The sequence below is a fragment of the Octopus sinensis genome, linkage group LG17, assembly GCF_006345805.1.
Source record: "Octopus sinensis linkage group LG17, ASM634580v1, whole genome shotgun sequence".
Classification (NCBI taxonomy): domain Eukaryota; kingdom Metazoa; phylum Mollusca; class Cephalopoda; order Octopoda; family Octopodidae; genus Octopus; species Octopus sinensis.
In genome coordinates, this window is record NC_043013.1 from 27,750,196 (window position 1) to 27,761,620 (window position 11,425).

The following is an 11,425-nucleotide window of genomic DNA, read 5'->3' on the forward strand; positions in this document are numbered from 1 at the left end:
TCACTGCCCTTCTATAGGGCAAACAGAAACCAGGGCAGTGTCTATCTGTTAACAACTTTATTGATGTGAATAATGCAATATTATTGTAAACATGTAAATTAATCATGGTTCTCCTTTTGAAAACATCAACAGACTTTGTTATTATTAAAGCAATAACAACTTGATATTTCAAATTCAAAGCTGTACTATAGTGACTAGCGGGTATGCAGTGCAGATAATTAATGATTGCCCTTGTACAACTTTAAGACAAACTGGTAAGACTTGTAAAGAAAGCCTACAATGCAATGCCATCTGTTAAGAAACAAATGATGGTGGTGGTGGTTGTGGTTCACTTTTTCTACTTTAAAAAAAAAATATGTAATTTGTTGCAGAGTTTGATTCTTAAAAGACAATATTCATTTCATGTTTAAATAAGAGACCAATTCTTTTATAAGTTTTCCTTACGTTTAATGAGGTTAGCTATTTTTGCAAATTTGGATTCTTCAGATGAGTTGTTGGAATGTTCTTGTGCAGATTTTTGTAATGCTGATGACTTGATCAGAAAACGGAAACAGTAGCTGTCTTTGTAGCTAGTTTGATTAGTTAATCTATTTAATTAGAAATACTTATACTGTGAGGAAAAGATAACACTAGTTCAACAACTTAATCAGTTCTTGTAGGAAAGATGGGAGACAACTCTAGGTATGTTTCAATATTATGAGATCTCAATAGGCCTTACTTTATTTGTTGAAATATTGGTCAGAAAATTACTAAGTAGATTAATAATATTACAAAGAAAAATACCCTATTTAAATACATATATGTCATAGGTTGATAACCCAGAGATGCCATCCACTTGAAAAGCAATTGTTAGTGTTTCATTCTATATTTAACATATGTCTGTCTCCAGCCTACAGGCTCATTATGGCAGAACTCTTCTCACTTTACATTATTTACATTTGACAGATACTTGTCCTCATCTTGTTTGTTGTTAACACAACGTTTCAGGTGATATACCCTCCAGCCTTCATCAGGTGTCTTGGGGAAATTTTGAACCTGGGCTCTCATTCCTAAGGTATTTTTCTATATTATTATTATTATCATTATTCATGTCACTACCTGGAATCGAGCCTGGATCTGAATAATAATAATATAGAAAAATACCTTAGGAATGAGAACCCAGGTTCGGAATTTCTCCAAGACACCTGATGAAGGCTGGAGGTTACATCAGTCGAAACGTGTTAGCAACAAACAAGATGAGGACAAATATCCGTCAAATGTACATATTTTCTCATCTCTTAAATATAGAGCTATCTTGTCACTTTGCAGCATATAAGTGACAGCACAAAACTCTCCTCAAACAGGGTGCTGGTCCATTACAAGGTTAACTCCCAGCTACTGCTGGTACTCACTGGAGCAGTGTGAAATGAAATGCCTTGCTGAAGGACACAATGTCTGGGAAATGAGCTCATGACCATTATAGTTCATGAACTTGACACTAATGGGCCATGCACTCTCCTATAATGAGCACCAAAAGTTCTAATTGGAAATATGTGGTGATGATAAACACTGCATTATTTTAATAATTTCATCAGTGACCCATAGACTTGACCCTATTTTACTGAAATAGTGATGGGAGATTTACTAAATACTGAAATAATATTAGTTATGCTAATGTTGTCTTTTCCTCACTGCTGAAGTATGTTTAAGTAGATTTTTAATGTTAATTACTTAAATATATTAACACTAACTTAATTACTGTTTTTACTGCATTTCTGGATAATTAAATAATTAATCTAAACAATTTATTTTTTTTAAATAATGAAACTAATCAGTTTTACAGTATCCTTGTTTCTCCTACTGGTGAAATGTACCTCATCATTGTATCTATTAACAGCAAAGTTGACTGAGTTATTGAAATGTTAAGTGCTTTGCTGTAGATGATATAATATTAGGATAAGATACTGTCAAACTTTCAGGGTTTTTTTTTCTGTTTTATTGCCTTGGCCTTCTGTCTCTCTAACAAAAGAATATTCAAGGACAAAATCCAAAAGAATAACAACAATAATTATCCTAATCCAGACTTCAATACATTCCATCATTTATGTTTTTATTAATTTTTCTATTTCTGGAATATTTCACCATTACTCTGATCATTTTGAAAATTACTTTACATTTGTAAGATTTTGTATTTTGATTCCTTTATAGATTTAGTTATATACTTAAATCGTTTCAGAGTTACTTAAAATTTTTTCCCAACTGGGTATCTTTAAAAATTTATTTAGTTTTTCAATCACTCTCTCACTCAACCACAAAGTTGTGATTTGTAGTAGACCAATTTCATTGTTTTGTATTTATTGTTAGAAGAATTGATTGTCTTGCATATGATGCAACCCTCTTTGTAATTGAAACCCTACAGACATTTTTGCTTTCAAAAAGAGTTACCTCTTGAAGGTCGAACTTGCAGAATGCACCCTCCAGATAGCTAAATTCTTTCAAGGATCAAAACACAATACAGCACTGCATGCTGTCCATAAATTGAGAGATGTGGGCTGTTGTGAAGTTCATGGTTTAGAGAGATATAAACATAAAACATCTCTCACTTTATAAATCTGTTCAAAAGAAATCGAGTATACAGTGACTTGTACTGCTACCAACTCTGAGCTGTGCCTCCCCATAATATCTATTTACGATGAGGTACACAGTTTCATGAAACTTAATGTTTCTGGATATAAAGTATTGACCATCCATCCAGTGAGCTGCTGTGTATCTTGTTATCTTGGGTTGTAAATATTTCTCACATTTAGTACAAATTCATTGTTTTCAGAGAAGTGGTAACATTAATTGAGTGAGCCACAGTAAATAGATGGCATCTATTTTATAAAACCCAGAGTGAAGAAAGACAAAGTTGCTCTTAGTGGTATTTGAATTGAGAATGTGACTGAGTGAAAGTAACTGTTGTATATCTTTTTCACTCGTTTGATACTACAACCGCCTTAGATACAAACCCTGCTCCTCTGATAAAAAAAGAACTTCCTGTTTTAATCCCTTGGCATTTAAACTGGTGTTCAAGCCAGACAGACCTATCCTATAATGTCATTCTAATAATAAACAGTCACATTAGTAAAGTCTCACAGCTACAAGATAATACATGACAAATTCAAAACAATTATGAATAAATAAGCATTACATTTGACAGCATCATCTGAATGCCAGAGGGTTAAAGTAAACCAATTCAAAACCTATCAAAATTTAATGTTTATGTTTCAGACACCAACTTAATACTGATGATGTTATTTTACTAAATTCTTCATTGTTTAAACAAAAGCAATGTGTTTCAACAGAAATATGACAATGAAAGGGTTAATGTAATAGAGGTTACGTTAAATAATTTAAAACCTGCTAACATCAACTTTACTGTTTCTGCTTCCTGGGTCAATAAAACTTGGTACCAATCTAGAGCAATGGAGTGGCACAGTTGTTAGAACATTATTTAAAATTCTGTGTGGTATTTGTGTCAGTTTTTCACGTTCTAAGTATAGAATGTGACTTTGTCTTTCATCATTCTGAGGTTATTAAAATATCCCAATGAAAGTACTGGGGGTGCAGCTCTCTCTCTCTCTTTCTCCAGCCGTTCTAATTTAGAGTTTATGCTGGGTCAAGATTAATTCCAGGTCAAGAAAATGACTCTCTGCTCACAACTACATAGGCATGAGCACCTAAAAGAGAGGTAAAGGTATAACATGCTACCACAAAGTCCTATTTGATTGTGAATAGGGCCACCATCAACCAAGGCTGATCATACACCTGTCCATGTAGGTACAGGCCAAGGTGAAATTCTTTTGAGGAAGACTGGCCGTTGCCCTAGTATGCAAGTCTCTTATTTCCACAAAACAAATATTTATCCATGAGAAAGACCACTGACTTGGTGCCTCAACAGCTTAGCACCAGGGTCATTGCAGGCATTGCTATCCAAATGCAAGGAGGTAGAATAGATCCTGCGATGCATCTTGCCTTTGATTACAAGTGATGGCTGAGTCTTATCATATTAGATTTCTACTCCCCATCATGTACTCCAATACTGTAACCATTTCCTCTTTAAAGTTGCCATTTTGTAAAAAAATTTATGTGTCTTGTTTATCATTTGTTGCCAATTTTGATATTTTCCAAGGGTGGGAAACAGCAGGATAGAAGTTTTAGTTCCTTTATAGAATTTTGTTTCCATATGTTTATGTTCCATGTTCAAATTGCATTGAAGTTGAATTTGTCTCTCAGCCATCCTTCTCCCATTCCTTCTCCGGAATCAATAGAATAAGTATTAGTAACACACATGCTGGGGGTCAGTTAGACCAAATTATTCTTGTTAATTGGTTTTTGTACCTACTAAGGATCCAATTATCACCGTCTTCATCATGAACGTATGTATGTATGTGTGAGTGTATATCTAGCTTGAGTTTATTCTTTTATATATTAATAAATATATAAATAAACAAAACTATCTTATTGAATTTATCAATTGTAAACTATTCTGAGAATTTTTATTAAATTTATAAAAATAAAAATCAATTTTATTTCAGTTATTCTGTAGTTTGTGTTGTTTTTTCTTTTCTTTTTTTCAGGACAGTCATTTTGTTATTGATCATTGGTCATCAATAGCAATGGATTAGTAGTTACAGTGGTTATGGTAGTAGTATGGGAGAAATGTTCCGTAACAGCACATCACTGCATCCACCATTTGTTGGTAGTTCCCTACAACCCCTGGTGGATGACACCTTTGTACCACTCAGGCAAGAACCCTCCAAACCATGGGTCTGTTTGGATTTGTTGTTGCTAATGAGGAATTTTTTTAAGGTCAGAGTGCAAATCCTACCTCGACCTCATTTAGTCACCTTTTACGACAGGCAGAGGAAATATTGGGTCTATTCTTTGACATACCTATTTCTTTACTACCCACAAGGGGCTAAACACAGAGGGCACAGACAAACGGATTAAGTTGATTACATCGACCCCAGTGCGTAACTGGTACTTAATTTATCGACCCCAAAAGGATGAAAGGCAAAGTCGACCTCGGCGGAATTTGAACTCAGGACGTAACGGCAGGCGAAATACGGCTACGCATTTCGCCCAGCGTGCTAACAATTCTGCTAGCTCGCCGCCACCAATCCCCACACAGCTCTAGAGCAATGCGAAATGAAGTGTTTTGCTCAAGAGCACAACATGCTGCTCAACTTGAGAACTGAACCCATGATCTGGCAATCGTGAGTGCAACATCCTTACTCCTAGGCCATATGCTTTTCAACTCCTTCAACTGATTGAAGATTAAAAACAAAAAACAGGAAGGAAGACCACTGCTGAATGTATCCTCTTCATGTCTGACAGCCATTGTTCATACTATTGACTTGTTAATGCTGCCATGTTAACTTTGATGCTCACTGGGCTCTTTGTCAATCTTAATACCTTCCACAGAGGCCTTTTGTCTAACCACTGCTTCACATCCTTTCTCCTTTAATCTTCTGCCCTTCATTCATTCGCCTTAACCTACACTCTCACTCCACCCCTCTCTAAATAATTGATTATTCATTAGTTTCAGTGTGTGATTGCTGGTATTGGATCTATATATCTGTTGTGTGCTGGTGTTGTAAGATGTTTGCTTCCCAACCACATGGTTCCAGGTTCAGTCCCACTGCATGGCACCTTGGGCAAGTGTCTTCTACTATAACCTCAGGCTAACCAAAACTTTGTTGGTGGATTTGGAAGACAGAAACTGAAAGAAGCCTATTGTGTGTGTGTATATATATATGTGTGTATCTGTGTCTGTGTCCGCCACTACTGCTTGACTAACCTGTGTTGGTGTGTTTACGTTCCCTTAACTTAGCAGTTCAGCAAAAGACATCAATAGAATGAGTACCAGCCTTAAAAATAATAGGTATTGGAGTTGATTCATTCTTCCAGGTGGTGCTCCAGCATGACCACAGCCTAATGACTGAAACAAGTAGAAGATAAAATATATATATATATATTAATACACCTGCTTGTTGTCCCCACACCTGTCTTTGTCTTTTGTTTTCTGTAAATTTGAACTATATATATATCATCATCATCAATGATGCAATGATGATGATGAGATTGTAGTTGGTTAGATCATTTCAATTAAAATCCATTAAGTGTTGATTAAATTTAAGTTCTGTTACTGGTTATAATAAATGGATTTACTGTTTCTGGCTTTTAATTCTTAATCATTTTTGACATTTCTATTAATTAGAGGATATCAACAGAAATGAGATTTTACTTCCAGTAAAGGATAAAGATTTATCCAGGATTTATGCTTGGAGATCACAGGAAGTTAACACATGCAGTTGGGGGCTCCAGGGCAATCTGTTCTGCTGTGGGCAAATTTGTTTAAATAACAGCAGCAACTTTCTGATAAGAAGTCTGCTTTCCAGGTTTAATATCAATATGTGACACCTTGGATAAACGTCTTCTACTCTAGTCATAAGCTGACCAAAGCCTTGTGAATGGACTTGGTAGAGAGAAACTGAAAGAAGACTGTTGTGTGTGTGTGTGTATATATATATATAAGAGATGCTTGCATCTCTCCTGACACATGGGAAGGCATAGCTATTGATCGTAGCAGGTGGAGAAGGATTGTGCACGAGGGGACAGCCACTTTTGAGAAATCTCGAGTTGCACATGAGAAAGTAAGGAGGGATGTCAGGAAGGGCATTGCTGTTACACTTCCAGATGGGAAGGGTCTTCCTATGATGCTGACATGCAGTGTCTGTGCAAGACCCTGCCTCAGTAAAGCTGGACTCAAGAGCCATCTTTGTAGTCATAAAGCAAGACAGATGAGTGACAACCTGGCCACTGGTGGTGGTGTAACACACCATACTAATCATATCTGTCGGGCATGTGGAAGAGAGTGTAATTCGGCAGGAGGACTTAAACGACATGCAAAGGTACATGAAGCCCAGTTACAACTACAGCTGGCTATTACCGGTAAAGGTTTTAGTTGCCAATTCTATACAAGACAATGTAGATCTTTAGCTGGGCTAAAAAGTCACATTCAATCACAGCACCAGTAACAGTTAAGCTTCGTGCAATGGCCATACTTGATAACAAGGGGTCAGCCATAATATATATATATATATATATATATATATATATAATCTATGTTTGTATGAGTGTGTGTATATTTGTGTCTCCTAGTCTCGACTTCTAAATGATTGTCACTGTCATACAGTGTCATTCACCTCCAATATTCTGAGAGAGAACATATCTGGCCAGGGGGAAATATTAACTTGCTTGGAAACGGTTCAGGGTTGATGACAGCAAGGACATCCAGCCTCAATAAAGTCTGTCTGGCCCATGCAGCATGGAAAAGTGGATGTTAAAATGATGATGATGATTGTGTGTGTGTGTGTGTGTGTGTGTGTGTGTGTATCATGTAAGTTGGAATAAAATACAAGCTGTGTCCTCTTGAAGCACATCTGCTTATTCCAGTCCAGAATATAGTTGTTATACTTGAGGTACACATTAGAGCTGAAAATTCTGGAAATATCCTTTCTGTCATCAACCCTGAACTGTTTCCAAGTAAGTTAATATTTCCCCATGGCCAGATATGTTCTCACAGAATATTGGAAGTGAATGACACTGTTTATATGACAGTGACCATCATTTACAAGTATCACACAATGTCAAGACTAGGAGACACAAACATACACACCCTCATACATACAAATGTAGATTATATATATATTTATATACAAGACTAGGAGAGAGATGATGGTAAATAGTTTCCAAATTTACATATCTAGCTATATGTTTGATCAGTCAGTCTATGAATATAAGAAGTACATTCCGAATTTCCTAAAATTTCTACTTACTCAATAATCCTTTTGATACCAACATATCTAAGACCACCTCTGATTTTATGTTGCAAACTTTCTGTTTGAAAATTATCTAAATTAACCCTTTAAACTGACCATATCTGGCCCAAATATTCTCCCTGTTTTATTTTCAAACCTGCCATATCCTACCTCTCACACCTACCTAACAATATAATTCTCAAAATAAGCAATCACATCATCGAAATCTTAAAGCTATGAGATAAGGCATGGTTAATTCAAAACAATATGAATAAATAAGCATTACATCTGACAGAATAATCTGAATGCTAAAAGGTTAAAAACTTCTGTCAAAATTTCATGAAAATCCATATTCCAAACCACCAGTCTAATAATCAGCTTCATTATTTTCTAAATTAATTGGAATGATGGAAGTGTTTTTTCAGAAGAAATATGGTAATGAAGGGGTTAAAGAACGCATGCAATATCAAATTATTTTTACATTCCAGAATCTTCCATAACTCTAAATAATTTTTGTTTCTTTTTCTGTCACTTTCTTTTTCTTTCTGCATACTGCATCTTTTCTGTGACAAAGAAGCTGCATCATCACATATCCTTCAAATAGATGTCCCCACCACCACTACCATCAATGAGATGAATGATGATCAGAAGAGATGATCAGTTTGAAGCTGTGCACATTGTACTTTGTTAGCTTAAATCCTTCGATACCTTATGGAGCAAAGGCCATCAATGACATTTCTCCAATCTTCTTGACTCTGGGCTGTCTTTCTCTCTCCCTGGTCTTCTTTGGTTTTTCACTATCATTGATGCTTCTGTTACTTTGCCATTTTCTAGGTAGAGGTGTTGGCCTTAAGCAAGCTCCTTTTTATCTTTGGGAAGAAGTGTTCTGTATTAGTCTGGCCCCTATCCTTTGATCTGTCCAGCATGGAAGGCCCTACCAGGAGTTGGGGTCTGCTCACATAGCTCAGGGTCACTGAGACACGCAAGTCACCACATGGTGACAGCAAGGAAAGGAGACAGTAACCACCACACACACACACACACACACACGATGGGTTTCTTTCAGTTTCCATCAACCAAATTCCTTCACAAGGCTTTGTTCAGTCTAGGGCTATAGTAAAAGACACTTGCTCAAAGTGCTACACAGTAGGATGGAACTTGAAACCATGTGGTTGAGAAGCAAATTTCTTACCATACAGCCACTATCTATAACATCAAATAGTAAAATACAAATGGCATCTTCACTCCTCTCTCCCCTTAATGCTTGAGAATGCAAGGGCTTGGACCCATGGACATAAGCACACTTAACCTGCTTTCAAACTATTCATCACAAAGCCAGCGATCATGCCTATCCCATAATTCCCAACAGTCTTACTAGAATATTGAGCCACTCCTATTGCACAGCATATTATTGTTACAAATTAATCTATATTAGCTATTATGAGAACAGAATAAAATAGATAGGCATAATTATAATTAAAAAAAGTAATTTTTTTTATTGATAGAAACTCAACAAAAGATAGCTAAAAATAAATTTGACAAAGGATAGCTAATAATAAATAACTCCATTAGTGGATGTTGAATGTATGAAAAATAGAAACCTCTGGAAAGCCAATGCAAGAAGTAGATACATGCTGGACTCTTCTGATATACTTTATACTGCCAGTTCTATTACTGTCCATCATGTAGCCTTTATCTTTGTGACTTGTTTCAGTCACTGGACTGTGGCCATGCTGGGGCACTGCCTTGAAAGATATAGACAAACAAATAGATCCTAGTTCTTATTTTTCAAGTCTTACTCTTATTCTATTAGTCTTTTTTGATGAACTGCTAAGTGAAAGAGAGAAAAACATTAAAAACGTCTGCTGTCAAGTAAGTCATCATCAAACCAGTAACACCAAATAAATGGCGCCAAATTGGCCATGCCAAAATGTCTCACACCCTGTTTGTAGCCAGTTCACTTCAACTATGATGAATACTGTACAAAATTCTGAACATCATATACATTCATTTAACCTACACAACAAATATAAAACCTTGTGGTTATGTAATTAATTATTCTTTTTGATACAAGCACTGTAATAATTAAGTGGTTAATATGTTTGCTTTGCAATCATGTTTTTCTGGCTTTGATGCACAATAATTTTGGGTAAGTATTGACTCTTTGATGGCAGTGTCCAAGTATGGCTGGAATCTAATGACTGAAACCAATAAAAGACTACATGTATTGGGTTGTCCGGAAAGTTTGTGCTGATTTTTAAAGGAAAGAATAAGATAATAAATACTTGCCATTACATTTTTAATCAACCAAATTTGAACCATTTTGTTGCACAATGTGTCTCCATCTTTTCTTTAACTTGAAAATACCCTCTTCCCAGATTTGAGGTGGTTTCATGGCAAAGAATTCATCAAGGTATCTTTTTACATCATCCAAGGAATTAAAATTTTTACCATTAAGACTATTCTGCAGAGACCTGAATAAGTAGAAATCTGAAGGAGCAATATCTGGTGAATATAGGGGGTGAGGTAACACATCCCAGCCAAGCTGCAGCAATTTTTGTCTGGTTCCCAAAGCATCAAGTGCCGAAAATGAACATTCTTATCTTCCATTTTAAACGGTTACAGAATTAACACAGGTTATAGGAACATAAACCTTCTTCCACGAAAAGATAGCTTAACCCTTTAGCATTCAGATTACTCTGTCAGATGTAAAGCCTGTTTAATCACATTGTTTTAAATTAATTGTACAGCATCTTGTAACTCTGAGATTTTGATGATGTCCCTGTTTATTATTAAAATGACTTTGTAGGGTAGGTGTGAGAGGTCAGAGCTGGCTGGTTTGAGCATAAAAACAGGAAGAAAATTTTGGCCTGATATGGCCGGTTTGCTCTAAATGGAGGTGTAGTCAAATCCTATTTTATGGACTCAACCATGTTCTAAAATAAGTCGAAATGTAAGCTACTATAAATCGGCACAAACTTTCCAGACGACCCAATATTTAAAGAAACTGTAGGTCAAAAGAATGGAACACAAATTCAACAAAACACTTTGCAGTTGTTAATTTTAACCTTTTCCATTCTTACCATGTTTACCTGTTTATAAGTTGCACAATTTTATACTTGGTTGTAACTGGAATAAATCGGTGTTTGACTTATACATGGAGTAGAACTAAAACTATTAAGGGAAAAAAAATTTGTACCAAGATTTAACATAAAATTACAGGGACAGGAAGGGGGACTTGCATACACATGTGACTTATACACAAGTAAATATGGTAATTTCAGTGGCACCAATGCTGGCTTTGTCTTCCACTACTCTGGGATGAAGTAACTTTAAAAATACTAGACTAACATTCATGGGGGTCAAATGAATCAAATAGAGCCTTCCCCCTTAACCTTTTAGCATTTAAACCGGCCATATCCGGCCAAAAGTATTCTGCCTGTTTTATGTTCAAACTGGCCAGATCTGGTCTCTCACACCAACCCTACAATGTCGTTTTAAAAATTAACAGCTACCTCATCAAAATCTCAAAGCTACAAGATAATGCATGATTAATTCAAAGCAATGAGGATGAAAAAGAA